This window comes from Rana temporaria, chromosome 7 (genome assembly GCF_905171775.1).
Source record: "Rana temporaria chromosome 7, aRanTem1.1, whole genome shotgun sequence".
Classification (NCBI taxonomy): domain Eukaryota; kingdom Metazoa; phylum Chordata; class Amphibia; order Anura; family Ranidae; genus Rana; species Rana temporaria.
In genome coordinates this window covers 103,454,518-103,467,593 of record NC_053495.1, presented here as the reverse complement: position 1 = coordinate 103,467,593, position 13,076 = coordinate 103,454,518, and positions in this window count along the sequence as shown.

Here is a 13,076-nt window from a genome sequence, read left to right as displayed (position 1 = left end):
ATTTCCAAAATGGTGCCCGAGCCTCAGACACGAGCACAGACCGCAGCTGAGGCTTCCAAAGCAATGCTCCTCAATTGCCGGGTTTAGACTCCTCTCTAACGAAGCCATCTCCTGAACCCACAGTAACTATGATAGAAAGTGCTATGGGACCTATAGGACTGTCCTCACTAGAGACTTCCCCCATTTGCTCAGAATCTATAACCCTGCAAATGGAGCAGGCTCTTGATGTATCATTTAATATGACTGAATTATTTGCCAGAATCTCTGAATTACTGGACAAAGGCTTAGCACAAAATGCTGACAGGATTACAGGAGAAATTAGAGCAGACTTCCAGAACCTGGGAAACAGGATTGAACAAATAGAACACAAGGTGGATGTCAATATAATCAGGGTGAATCAGAACAGTGACCATTTACATTTTATGCAAAAACAGCTTGACACTGCTCAGGCATGGATTGATGACCTTGAGAATCATTCAAAAAGAGACAATTTTTGGATTAGAGGGTTACTAGAAACCATTTCTGATGTACAAACTACAGTACAAGAGGTTATCAAATCCTTGATCCCTTCAATACCGCCTCACAAATTGGAGCTAGATAGAGCACACAGGTCCCTGGGCTCTCTCAGAAAGGATGGATCTTCAAGAGGCATTGTAGTAAAACCGTATTTTTACTCTATCAAGAAGGTGATGCAACGTTCCCGCCAACAGGACCAGATTCTGTATCAAGGATCAGCCATCCAAATATTCTCTGACATTTCACCCTATACCATCCAAAAGAGACATTCGTTGAAACCCCTTCTGGCATCCCTCACCAAGAACGATATAAAATATTGTTGGGCTTTCCCATTTGCTCCAACGGCAAACAACATGTTTTCCATAGCTTTGCAGAAGGGGAATGTCTATTACTGAACCTGAGACTCATTTCTCTTGATTCAAACATGGATACCACACCCACACAACAGGGCTCTGCAAAACACCAATATCCCCAAGCCCAACTTCTTCACTTTGGAGCAAAACTAAACACAAGAGAGTCAAGGATAATCTTCTACCCTGAAGGGGGGTCATATGACTTTGATGGTTGAAATTTACCATTCCTTTTTCTTGCCTTGTTCCTAGGGTGGAAATAGTTAACTTTTCACAAAATTCCAAACCTGGACTGACTGGTTCCATTCCAAAACGGGACTATCGCAGAGATACAGTCCAGGGGTTCTCTGTTTCGTTTTTTTTTTTTTTTCACAGATTACACCACTTACCTAGAAAGCTAGTCAGGTTGAAATAATAGTTATTAAAAATGTTTACTCTAGCTAGATAGTTTAGATAGCTGAATTGAAAGGGGACTTCTGTTGGTCCTGCTCTTTGAATATTTTCTATTTTTTTTAGGTGCTGTCCCTGGCCTGTGCTGATGCATTGTGCCTCTACCTACTACTCAGTTTGGTTGTTAGCCACTCTGGGTGGTAGGTATTCAGCCCTTTATATGGGCTGTGAAAATATTTGTGTTATGAATGAGAGGAGGGAGTCTTATGCCTCCCCCAATTCTGGGCCTGGTTTTGGCCTTATGATATACTACATTTTGATGTTGTATTTTTCGGTCTATTCTCTTTTTTTCAGTCCTTTCTAATGTTTTCTCTTTTCTAGTCCACCTTCCAATGGGATATCCCTACGAAGTAGAGCAGAACAGGAGGAGCGGTCGGGCGGAAAATTAGCCCCACAGTGGAGTGGAGAGCGGAGCTGGCGGAATGGGATGGCGTGCGGGAGGCAATTTGCTGCCCCCCTGAAAGTGCTGCCTGGTACAATGGTACCATCGGGTCCCATGGTAGGGCCGGCCCTGCTCCCAATCATAGTGAACGATTCTATCTGCTCCATGGCTGATATTAATACTATTCCTACACGTTGTCTCTTATAATACTCAGGGGTTGAATTGCCCAGTCAAGAGAAGGAAGGCCTTTCAGGACTACCATACTCGCCACATAGATGTGGTCCTCTTGCAGGAAACCCATTTTCCAATGCGGTACACCCCCTCATTTTTACATGCTCACTTCCCAGTGTTTTATTTGGCTAATTCTGAAAACAAGACAAAGGGAGTAGCGATTCTATTTTCTAAACATTGCAAATTTAATTTTAGGATGGAATACAGAGAACCGGAGGGTAGGTTCATTCTGGTTAAGGGTACGATTGATGACAGGTTATACACATTCATATCTTACTATGCTCCTAATAGAGGACAAAAACAGTTCTTTAGACAACTGTTCCAGATTCTTGGTCCTCTTATGGAGGGTGTCATTATTTTGGGAGGTGAGCCTAGACAAATCTAAACCACTTAGGTCACAATCAATTAGACCCAGCAAAGCTAGTGTACACATAGCTCAAATGATTATTCAGTCTAGATTAACAGACATTTGGAGGGAACTAAATCCAAACACATGGGATTTCACCGATTTCTCACATCCACACTTACTCCTGTATAGATCATATCTTGATTTCTACACATCACATTCCTTTGACCCTTACATTCTCTATCTTAAATGTGGCTTGGTCAGACCATTCTATGGTTCTATTATCTTTACGGAAAGATAATCCTAGTCAATATGCCTGTCATTGGACTCTTAATCAGTCTATTTTGAAGGATACCATCATAGTATCAGAATGTCAGAAATAGGGATGAGCCAAACACAGTTCGGTTCACACCAGAACATGCAAAACATTTGTTTGAACGCTGTTAAAGTCTATGGGACACAAACATAAAAAAAAAAAATCAAAGTGCTAATTTTTAGGGATGCACCGATATATCGGTGCCGAAACATATTGGCCAAAAACAGCTGTTTTGGGCACATGCCGAAACAGCTTTAAAATTGCCGATAGGACTAGTGGCTGCAGAGCGGTAAAAAACACTGAAACTGTCTCCACAAGCTGCTAGCACACAGCCCTGCCTGCTCCTAACCCCACGCTGTGATAAACAGAAAGCCGTTCTAATGCTGAGATGTGCTCTCTCTATCACAGCGTGGGGTTAGGAGGAGGCGGACTCTGTCCCCCCTCCTCCTCCCCCCCCGGCTGCCTAGTCTGGCTTCTGTAACTGTCCCTGACGCCAATCCACTCCTGAGGTGACAGGGTTAATAAAGAGAACCCGTCACCTCCAATTGCGTAAAAAAAATAAGAAATAATAATTTAATGAATAAAATAAGTAATAAAAAAGTAAAGAATAATAAAAATATGGAGCTGCGGTGGCTCAACGCGATTGGCACTGCGCTGATAAGCCATTCACCTCGGCAGCTAGGGGTTTGGATCCCGGTCTCGGCTACATGTGAATTGAGTTTGGTGGTCTCAGCCCGGCTCCCGGCGGGTGTGCTATGCGAGGTAAGCCTGCGCCTAGTATGCCCACCCCCTCCCACAAAAAGCACCACACTTACACGCACTCGAAATTGGGTTAACATGCACGCACTTTGACCACGCAGTCTCTAAAAAAGAGAGGCAAAGGACTAATGGGGCTAGTTGAGCAGGCAAATCCTCTCACTCCCTTATAGGGAGTCCCTCTGCCCCGTTGGGCTTCAAAGCAGAGCAGGTAGGGCGGGCTGTGTGGGAGGACCCCCTCACACACCCGCCATTGCCACCCGGGGCATGGAGAAAGGTGGCAGATTGCCTCTGGGGGAGGCCTGCCTACTCCCAACTCCTGCAGTCCGGCTCCTCTCTCGAGTACACGCACAAAATACACTTTAAAAAAAAAAAAAAATAATATTAAAAATAAGAAAATTATACAAAAAAAAAGTAAAACCACAAGCTTACAAAAAAAAGTGACAAAGTAATAATAAAAAAAAGAAACAAAAGGCAGGCAATTGGGGGCACAGTGAGGCGGCAATTGGGGGCACAGTGAGTGTATGTTTTAACATACAATTATGAAAAAAAAGAAAAGTAATTTTCGGTTTCGGTTTCGGCCTGACATTTTCATTTCGGTGAACCTCTACTAATTTTAAAGGCTAATATGCAAGTTTTTTATTTTGGTTTCGTTTCGGTTCTGAAATTTTCATTTCGGTGCACCTCTACTAATTTTAAAGGCTAATATGCAAGTTTTTGTCCTAAAAAGTGTTTGGGGACCTGGTCCTGCCTCAGGGGACATGTATCAATACAAAAAAAAAGTGAAACAATAAAAGTGAAATATTGCTTTAAATTTCGTACTGGGTGGTGTCTAAAGTATGCGTGTAAAGTAGCGCATGTTTCCTGTGCTTAGTGCTTAATTGTCCCTGCACAAAGTGTAATTTCTGAAGGAAAAAAGTCATTTAAAACTACTAGCGGCTATTCATGAATTGTTGGTCCCGGCAATACAGATAAAAGTAATTGAAAAAAATGCCATTGCCGGGACCAACAATTCATTAATAGTGGGAGTAGTTTTAAATGATTTTTTTTCCTTCAAAAATGACATTTTGTGAAGGGAACCACAATTTAAAAAAAAATGTGTGGGGGTCCCCCCAAATTCTGTATCAGGCCCTTCAGGTCTGGTATGGATATAAAGGGGAACCCCGCATAAAAAAAAATGACGTGGGGTTCTCCCCAAAAAAAAACATACCAGACCCTTCAGGTCTGGTATGGATTTTAAGTGGAACTCTGTGCCGAAATAAAAAAAATGGCGTGGGGTTCCCCAAAGATCCATACCAGACCCTTTATCTGAGCATGCAAACTGGCAGGCTGCAGGAAAAGAGGGGGGATGAGAGAGTGCCCCCCCTCCTGAACCGTAGCAGGCCACATACCCTCAACATGGGGAGGATGCTTTGGGGGTGTGTGACCCCAAATCACCTTGTCCCAAGGTGCCTCATCACCAAAACCCTTGATTCTGCGGGCAGAGGGCTTATTGGATTCTGGAAGCCCCCTTTAACAAATTGGACCCATAGATCTCGCCCCCCCCTATGTGAATTGATAAGGGGTACATTCTACCCCTATAATAAAAAAAATGTTAAAAACGACACAGACACAGCTTTATAAGTCCTTTATTAAAAAGAAAAAAATTAAAAAGAAAAAAAGATTCCAGCAATGTAAATACACTCTTGATCTCCACTCCAGCGATGAAATCCATTCTCAGTATCCAGCGATGGGTGATCTCCACTCTCCAGCGATGATGTCCAGCGAGGAGATCGCACACAATGCTAACTCCACCAGAGACACCCCGGTAATGACCGTGGCTAGCCTGACAGCTCTTATGTAGCTGAGGGCTGGGCCACCCGTCACATGACCCTGTCCCCCTCTGATGCAAGGGGAAACGCCGGGCTTTTCCAGTGACGTGGATGGGTGACCCCGACCCCTCTGATGCAATGGAAACCACCCATCCATGTCACTGGGAAAACTCAGCGTTTCCCTCTTGCGTCTGAGGGGGACGGGGTCACGTGATGGGTGGCCCCGCCCTCAGCTACATAAGAGCTGTCATGCTAGTCGGTGTCTCTGGTGGAGTCAGCATTGTGTGCGTGTTATTCGCTGGACATCATGGCTGGAGAGTGGAGATCACCCATCGCTGGATACCGAGAATGGATTCCATCGCTGGAGTGGATTTACATCACTGGAATCTCTTTCTTCTCTTTTTCTTTTTTTTCTTTTTAAAAAGGACTTATAAAGCTGTGTCTGTGTGGTTTTTAACAATTTGACTATTTTTTTGTGAAATGATAGGGGTAGGCCGGGATCTAATGGTCCCCTTTGTTAAAGGAGGCTTTCAGATTCTGATAAGCCCCCTGCCCGAAGACCCCTACAACCACCGGGAAAGGGTTGTGGGGATGAGGCCCTTGTCCCCACCAACATGGGGACAAGGTGCTTTGGGGGGTCACAGACCCCCAAAGCATCCTTCTTATGTTGAGTGCATGTGACCTGGTATGGTTCGGGAGGGGTGCGCTCTTTAGTCCCCCTCTCTTTTCCTGTGGCCTGCCAGGTTGCATGCTCGGATAAAGGGTCTGGTATGGATTTTTGGGGGACCCCACACCATTTTTCTGGGCGCGGAAATTCTCCTTTAAATCCATACCAGACCCTTCAGTATGGTATGGATTTTTTGGGGGAACCCCACGTCATTTTTTTTTTAATTACGTGGGGTTCCCCTTAATATCCATACCAGACCCAAAGGGCCTGATATGGAATTTGGGGGATCCCCACAATTTTGTTTTACTTTTTGAAGGAAAAAAAGTAATTTAAAACTATTCCCGCTATTAATCAAGTGACGGTCCCAGCAATACAGGTAAAAGACATTGGAAAAAATGGCAGGGGGGGGACCCCTGTCCTTTTTTTCAATTACTTTTCTCTGTATTGCCGGGACCGACAATTCATGAATAGCTGCTAGTAGTTTTAAATTACTTTTTTCCTTCAGAAATGACACTTTTTGCAGGGACAATTCTAAGCACGGGAAACAAGCGCTACTTTACATGCATACTTTAGACACCCCCCAGGTATGAAATTTAATGGAATAATTCACTTTTATTGTTTCACTTTAAGCATTATTAAATTCACTGCTCCCGAAAAAACAGACGTTTTTAAAACTTTTTTTTGCATTGATACATGTCCCCTGGGGCAGGACCCAGGTCCCCAAACACTTTTATTTGGGAATCAATATTACACCCAAGTTTGAAAATCTGTATCAAGCAAATGATCCCCCAATGTACCAAAAATTGGAAACTGATCTTAGGATCTGGGAGTCACACAACATTGCCTGGATTGGCAGAATTAACTCAGTTAAGATGTCCCCTTTACCCAGACTTTTATATTTGTTCCGATCCCTCCCTATCCCGATAGAAGGGACCACTTGAAAACTTTTCAAGGTAAAATTACTAAATTTATTTGGAATAAGAAAGGTCCACGCCTACCGAACTGTAACCTTTTCAATATCCCTAAACAAGAGGGTAATGTACACACGATAATTTTTCGGCATGAAAAAAAAAACGAAGTTTTTCAACATGTTGAAAAAAAATAGTTTTTCCAACTTCATCATTAAAACGACGTTGCCCACACACCATCATTTTTACTATAAAGAGGAAGTTCCATTTGCCTTTGGGCTGCTTTAGCTGATTCCGTGTTAGTAAAAGACGATTCGCGCTTTTTTTGTTACAGCGTGATGAATGTGCTTACTCCATTATGAATGGTAGTTTTACCAAAACGAGCGCTCCCATCTCATAACTTGCTTCTGAGCATGCGCTGGTTTTTAACGTCGTTTTAGCCCACACACGATAATTTTTTACAACCAGAAAAAGGACATTGTTTAACTACTTGCCAACCAGCCGTCGTCATTCTACGGCGGTAGGTCGGCTCTCCTGGGCAAGAGCCCGTAGCTCTACGTCGGCTCTTTTAGTGGCCACTAGGGGCACGTGCGCTCGTCCGTGACTCCCGTGTGGGTGCCTGGCGGGCGCGATCGCCGCCGGGCACCCGCGATTGCTCGTTACAGAGCGGGGAATGGGAGCTGTGTGTGTAAACACACAGCTCCCGGTCCTGTCAGGGGGGGAAACGCTGATCCTCTGTTCATACAATGTATGAACAGAAGATCAGTCTTTCCCCTAGTGAGGCCACCCCCCCCACAGTAAGAACACACCCAGGGAACATACTTAACCCCTTCCCCGCCCCCTAGTGTTAACCCCTTCACTGCCAGTGGCATTTTTATAGTAATCCAATGCATTTTTATAGCACTGATCGCTATAAAAATGCCAATGGTCCCAAAAATGTGTCAAAAGTGTCCGATTGCCGCCATTACTAGTAAAAAAAATATATTAATAAAAATGACATAAAAATACCCCCTATTTTGTAAACGCTATAACTTATGCGCAAACCAATCAATAAACGCTTATTGCGATTTTTTTTTACGAAAAATATGTAGAAGAATACGTATTGTCCTAAACTGAGGAAAAATTTTTTTTTTTATATATTTTTGGGGGATATTTATTACAGCAAAAAGTAAAAAATATTCACTTTTTTCAAAATTGTCGCTCTATTTTTGTTTATGCAGAAAAATATATTGTTACTGCGCTGGTCTAAATGTGTGATGCCACAAAAATATTTTTTCCCCTTAGACCCAAAATATATGCTCATCTATACTCAGATGTGATAATATAGTGCTGACTCTATCACAGTGATGTGCGTAATAGGTCACTATGGATAACTGAATAAATTAATAGCAAATAATAATAACCAGCTTTCGTGAACATATACACTTGCGTGTTATTATGTACCTCTACTGTGCCATCAAACTTGGATTAAAATAAATGATGTGACAATATCAAAAATGTGTAAAAGCCAACAATGTCCAACCCTCTAGAGCCTGTGCATTGTAGACAGTGCTATAAAAAATGTTTACCTATAAACAAATATAAACATAAACATAAACCAGAATATACTTATATATATAAAGTGCTATATCATAACATATGTGCAAAAAATGTGTATATCAAAATTCGTGTGCAATCATATTGTGACACATCCCAAACGGCGTGGGTAAACACAACTTCACAGTTGAAGTCCAATCAGAAGGTAATGTGGTGATGAGTCCTGGTGCTATGTCTCATGCATATAGGGTGCTACTACTTTTCTTCCACCCGACAGAAATAAGTGCTACCACCACCATCTGCTGCAATGCAAACTCACCAGACCCCAGCTGGTAATAGGCCGAAAGCTTATTCCTTTATGACCTATGGATGTATCCTCACATGGTATTCCTCAATGCCTCAAAAAAAACAGGGAGCTCATCATGGTATAGTATGTATAAAAAATGTTGTTTATTTAAAAGATTAAAATCAAACTACTCACAAGGGGGGTGCTTTAAGACCAGCACCAGGTGTCTTTGGCAGTATCAGTCTATTGACAGCCGCTCTCCAGCTTATCGTTAGGTTGCGTGCCTGGCTCCTGCTGCACTTATAGTGCCACAGATCAAAATGCACTCCCTCTTGCGTTGTCCACCTAGCTTCTACGCGTTTCGCAGATTTGCGTCATCAGGAGCTTTCCTGATGACGCAAATCTGCGAAACGCGTAGAAGCTAGGTGACTCCCTTGTGAGTAGTTTGATTTTAATCTTTTAAATAAACAAAATGTTTTATACATACTATACCATGATGAGCTCCCTGTTTTTTTTGAGGCATTGAGGAATACCATGTGAGGATACATCCATCGGTCATAAAGGAATAAGCTTTCGGCCTATTACCAGCTGGGGTCTGGTGAGTTTGCATTGCAGCAGATGGTGGTGGTAGCACTTATTTCTGTCGGGTGGAAGAAAAGTAGTAGCACCCTATATGCATGAGACATAGCACCAGGACTCATCACCACATTACCTTCTGATTGGACTTTAACTGTGAAGTTGTGTTTACCCACGCCGTTTGGGATGTGTCACAATATGACTGCACACAAATTTTGATATACACATTTTTTGCACATATGTTATGATATAGCACTTTATATATATAAGTATATTCTGGTTTATGTTTATGTTTATGTTTATGTTTATGTTTATATTTGTTTATAGGTAAACATTTTTTATAGCACTGTCTACAATGCACAGGCTCTAGAGGGTTGGACATTGTTGGCTTTTACACATTTTTGATATTGTCACTTCATTTATTTTAATCCAAGTTTGATGGCACAGTAGAGGTACATAATAACACGCAAGTGTATATGTTCACGAAAGCTGGTTATTATTATTTGCTATTAATTTATTCAGTTATCCATAGTGACCTATTACGCACATCACTGTGATAGAGTCAGCACTATATTATCACATCTGAGTATAGATGAGCATATATTTTGGGTCTAAGGGGAAAAAATATTTTTGTGGCATCACACATTTAGACCAGCGCAGTAACAATATATTTTTCTGCTTTTTCATTTAAACCTTCCTGAAGGTTTACACAGTACTGCAGCAGGCCATTATAATTTATTAATCATTATATATTTGTTTGCGCCGGTGACAACTACTACTTTTTTGTTACTATTTTTGTTTATAGCGCAAAAAATAAAAAACGCAGAGGTGATCAAATACCACCAAAAGAAAGCTCTATTTGTGGGAAAAAAAAGCCGCCAATTTTGTTTGGGAGCCACGTTGCACGACCGCGCAATTGTCAGTTAAAGCGACGCAGTCCCGAATCGCAAAAAGTGCTCTGGTCTTTGGGCAGCAATATGGTCCAGGGGTTAAGTGGTTAAAACAACGTTAAAAAATGCAGCATGTTCGGAAAAAAAAATTGTCGTTTTTCAGAAACTGAAAAATTATGTGAAGCCCACACACGATCATTTTAAATGACATTTTTTAAAAACAACGTTTTTTTCATGCTGAAAAATGATCGTGTGTACGCGGCATTAGGTCTTCCTAACCTTTTATGGTACCATCAAGCAGCTCGTTTAGTGCAATTGTCCATTATTTATTTAAAAACTGAGCAACCAGACTGGGTAATGATTGAAAGTCAAGCAGCTCCTTCTTTCGCCATGGAACATTTACTTTGGTGTCCTCCGAAGAGTAGACCTCCCATCATGTCGCCAACCCTCTCGCAATCTCTCACTATGTGGGATTTACTTAGGAAGCTCCCTTCCATGATCTCTTTGATGCAACCGCTAGCTCATTTGTTTAAAGCGGAGGTACACCACATTTTTTTGTTTAAAGCCAGCAGCTACTAATAGTGCAGCTGCTGACTTTAAAAAATGGACACTTACCTGTCCAGAACGCCCACGATGGTGCCAATATCTACAAATTTATCACACCTGAAGTACTGACAGCTATCTCATTTCTTGAGACCCTAAAATGCCAGAAAAGTATACAAATACCCCCCAAATGGTGGTCGTTACACGGTATTTGCGCAGCACTTTTTCAACCCCGTTTTTTTACGAAAATAAACAGTTTTGTGCTTAAAAAAAAACAGTAAAGTTAGCCCAATGTTTTTGCATAATGTGAAAGATGAAGTTACGCCGAGTAAATAGATACCCAACATGTCACCCTTCAAAATTGCACACGCTTGTGGAATGGCGCCAAACTTCGCTACTTAAAAATCCCCATAGGTGACGCTTTAAATATTTTTACTGGTTACATGTTTTGAGTTACAGTGGAGGTCTAGGGCCAAAATGATTGCTCTCGCTCTAATGTTTGCAGTGATACCTCACATGTGTGGTTTGAACACCGTTTTCATATGTGGGTGGGACTTACGTATGCGTTCGCTTCTGTATGCAAGCTCATGGGGACAGGGGCGCTTTAAAAAATATATATATATATATATATATATATATATATATATATATATATATATATATATATATATATATATATATTTGTTTTTTTTATTGTTCATTTTACTTTATTTATTTTAGTTTTACACTTTTTTCTGCCAAAATAATTTTTTTGATCACTTTTATTCCTATTACAAGGAATGTAACCATCCCTTGTAATAGGAATATGGCATGACAGGTCCTCTTTAAAGTGAGATATGGGGTCAATAAGATATTGCACAGGGTATTGCACAGGGTATTGCAGAGTATTGCACACGGTATTGCAGAGTATTGCACAGGGTATTGGCAGAGTATGGGCAGGGATGGTTGAGCATGGAAGGATGACTGGCTGGATCTGTGACTGCAACTGTCACAGATCCAGCCCACAGTGCTGCTGCCTCCCTCTCCCCCCCTCCTCTTACACTGTACTAATCGGTACAGAGAGGGGAGAGAGGAACCGGCGTCATCACATGAGGCCGGTTTGTTTACAAGTGATCGTTGTGTCATTGGACAGAGCGATCATGTGGAAAACGGCCGCTATTAGTGGAGACTCCCATGTGCGTGCGTGCCCCAGAGGGCATGCGAGAGCGCGATTCTGGGAGGAAGTTATATAAGTTAAGAGTTAAGGAACCACCCTGCCGCCGTTATTCGTGGTGGGCGGCAGTTAAGTGGTTAAAGTAATCTTCATTCTGTGAACGCAGGGTGTCAATAATAATTTCTCCACAAAGTCTATGGAATAGTCTAAATAGTGAGGAGGGGAACCCACATGCCTCCTTGGTCACAGTGTGATCCATTTAGGGGTGTCGAAGGGAGCGTGGGGGTTCTAATATAGTTTTGAATAGTCTGGTGTTCAATATGAAATGTATTTGTCAAAATCAATGATACATATTTATAATATATTTTATTTTTCTATCTTGCTAGTTCTATTTAACACAGTGATATGATAATTAACCCCTTGTCGCCGAGCATACTCAGATATGTGTCCTCGGCTTTTGGGGGTTATACCGGGATGATGCCCGCAGCTGCAGGCATCATCCCAGTACCGTTGTTTAGAGCGAGCGAACGGCTTTCTGGTGATAAGAACTGATGTGGCTAAAAGCCTCTCGGTTGTTATACCGGAGGAGTGGGAGGGGACACCCCCCCTCCCGCCGCCTCCGCCGCTCTGACCGGGCATCCCATGTCTCTTTCTGTGGCACATTTCTCTCATACCACCCTAATTTCTTCAATCATTTGTTACAGAAGCCCTTTTGGGCTCATCCATATCACCCCAGCTTTGGAAGGGTGATTCCTACTCACGTGAGGTTTTCACCTCTATTGTTGGCCCTCCGGTCGATCATGGTCATCACCTCAGCTCCCGAAGGGATGCTCTTCACCCCCCAGTGCCTCCTATCACCATCATTAATATCAATATCTACGCTCTTTTAAATTTCTTCCCATAGGTATGAGTGTTAGGACCATAGCTTAATGTTCCCTCTCTTCCTGTCATAATAAACCAGCATTGATTATGTATTTTTATTCCACTATAGGTACTCCCAATGTTATAGCTGCTCCTGATGAGTGGCTATACCATGGGTTTGACCAGTTTGAATCATCAATTAATTTTATACATTGTCGATCATGTTTTTATACAGTTTGAGTGTACTGCTGGTTCATTATTAATCATGTGTTACAATGTTACTATGTTATTTATTCTAGTATGATATGTATTAATCATGCTTACCATAATTTTGTATCAAATATATTGATTTACCATTAATGTTACTTATTGCACTATACTCTTTTGTGTCATTAATAAATAATGTATTTATATTGATCGATTCAATCCACCTTAGTGTTGTGTTTCATATAAAGTCCCCTTGCCCCCTTTTTTCCTCAACCCCTCATTATCAACTAA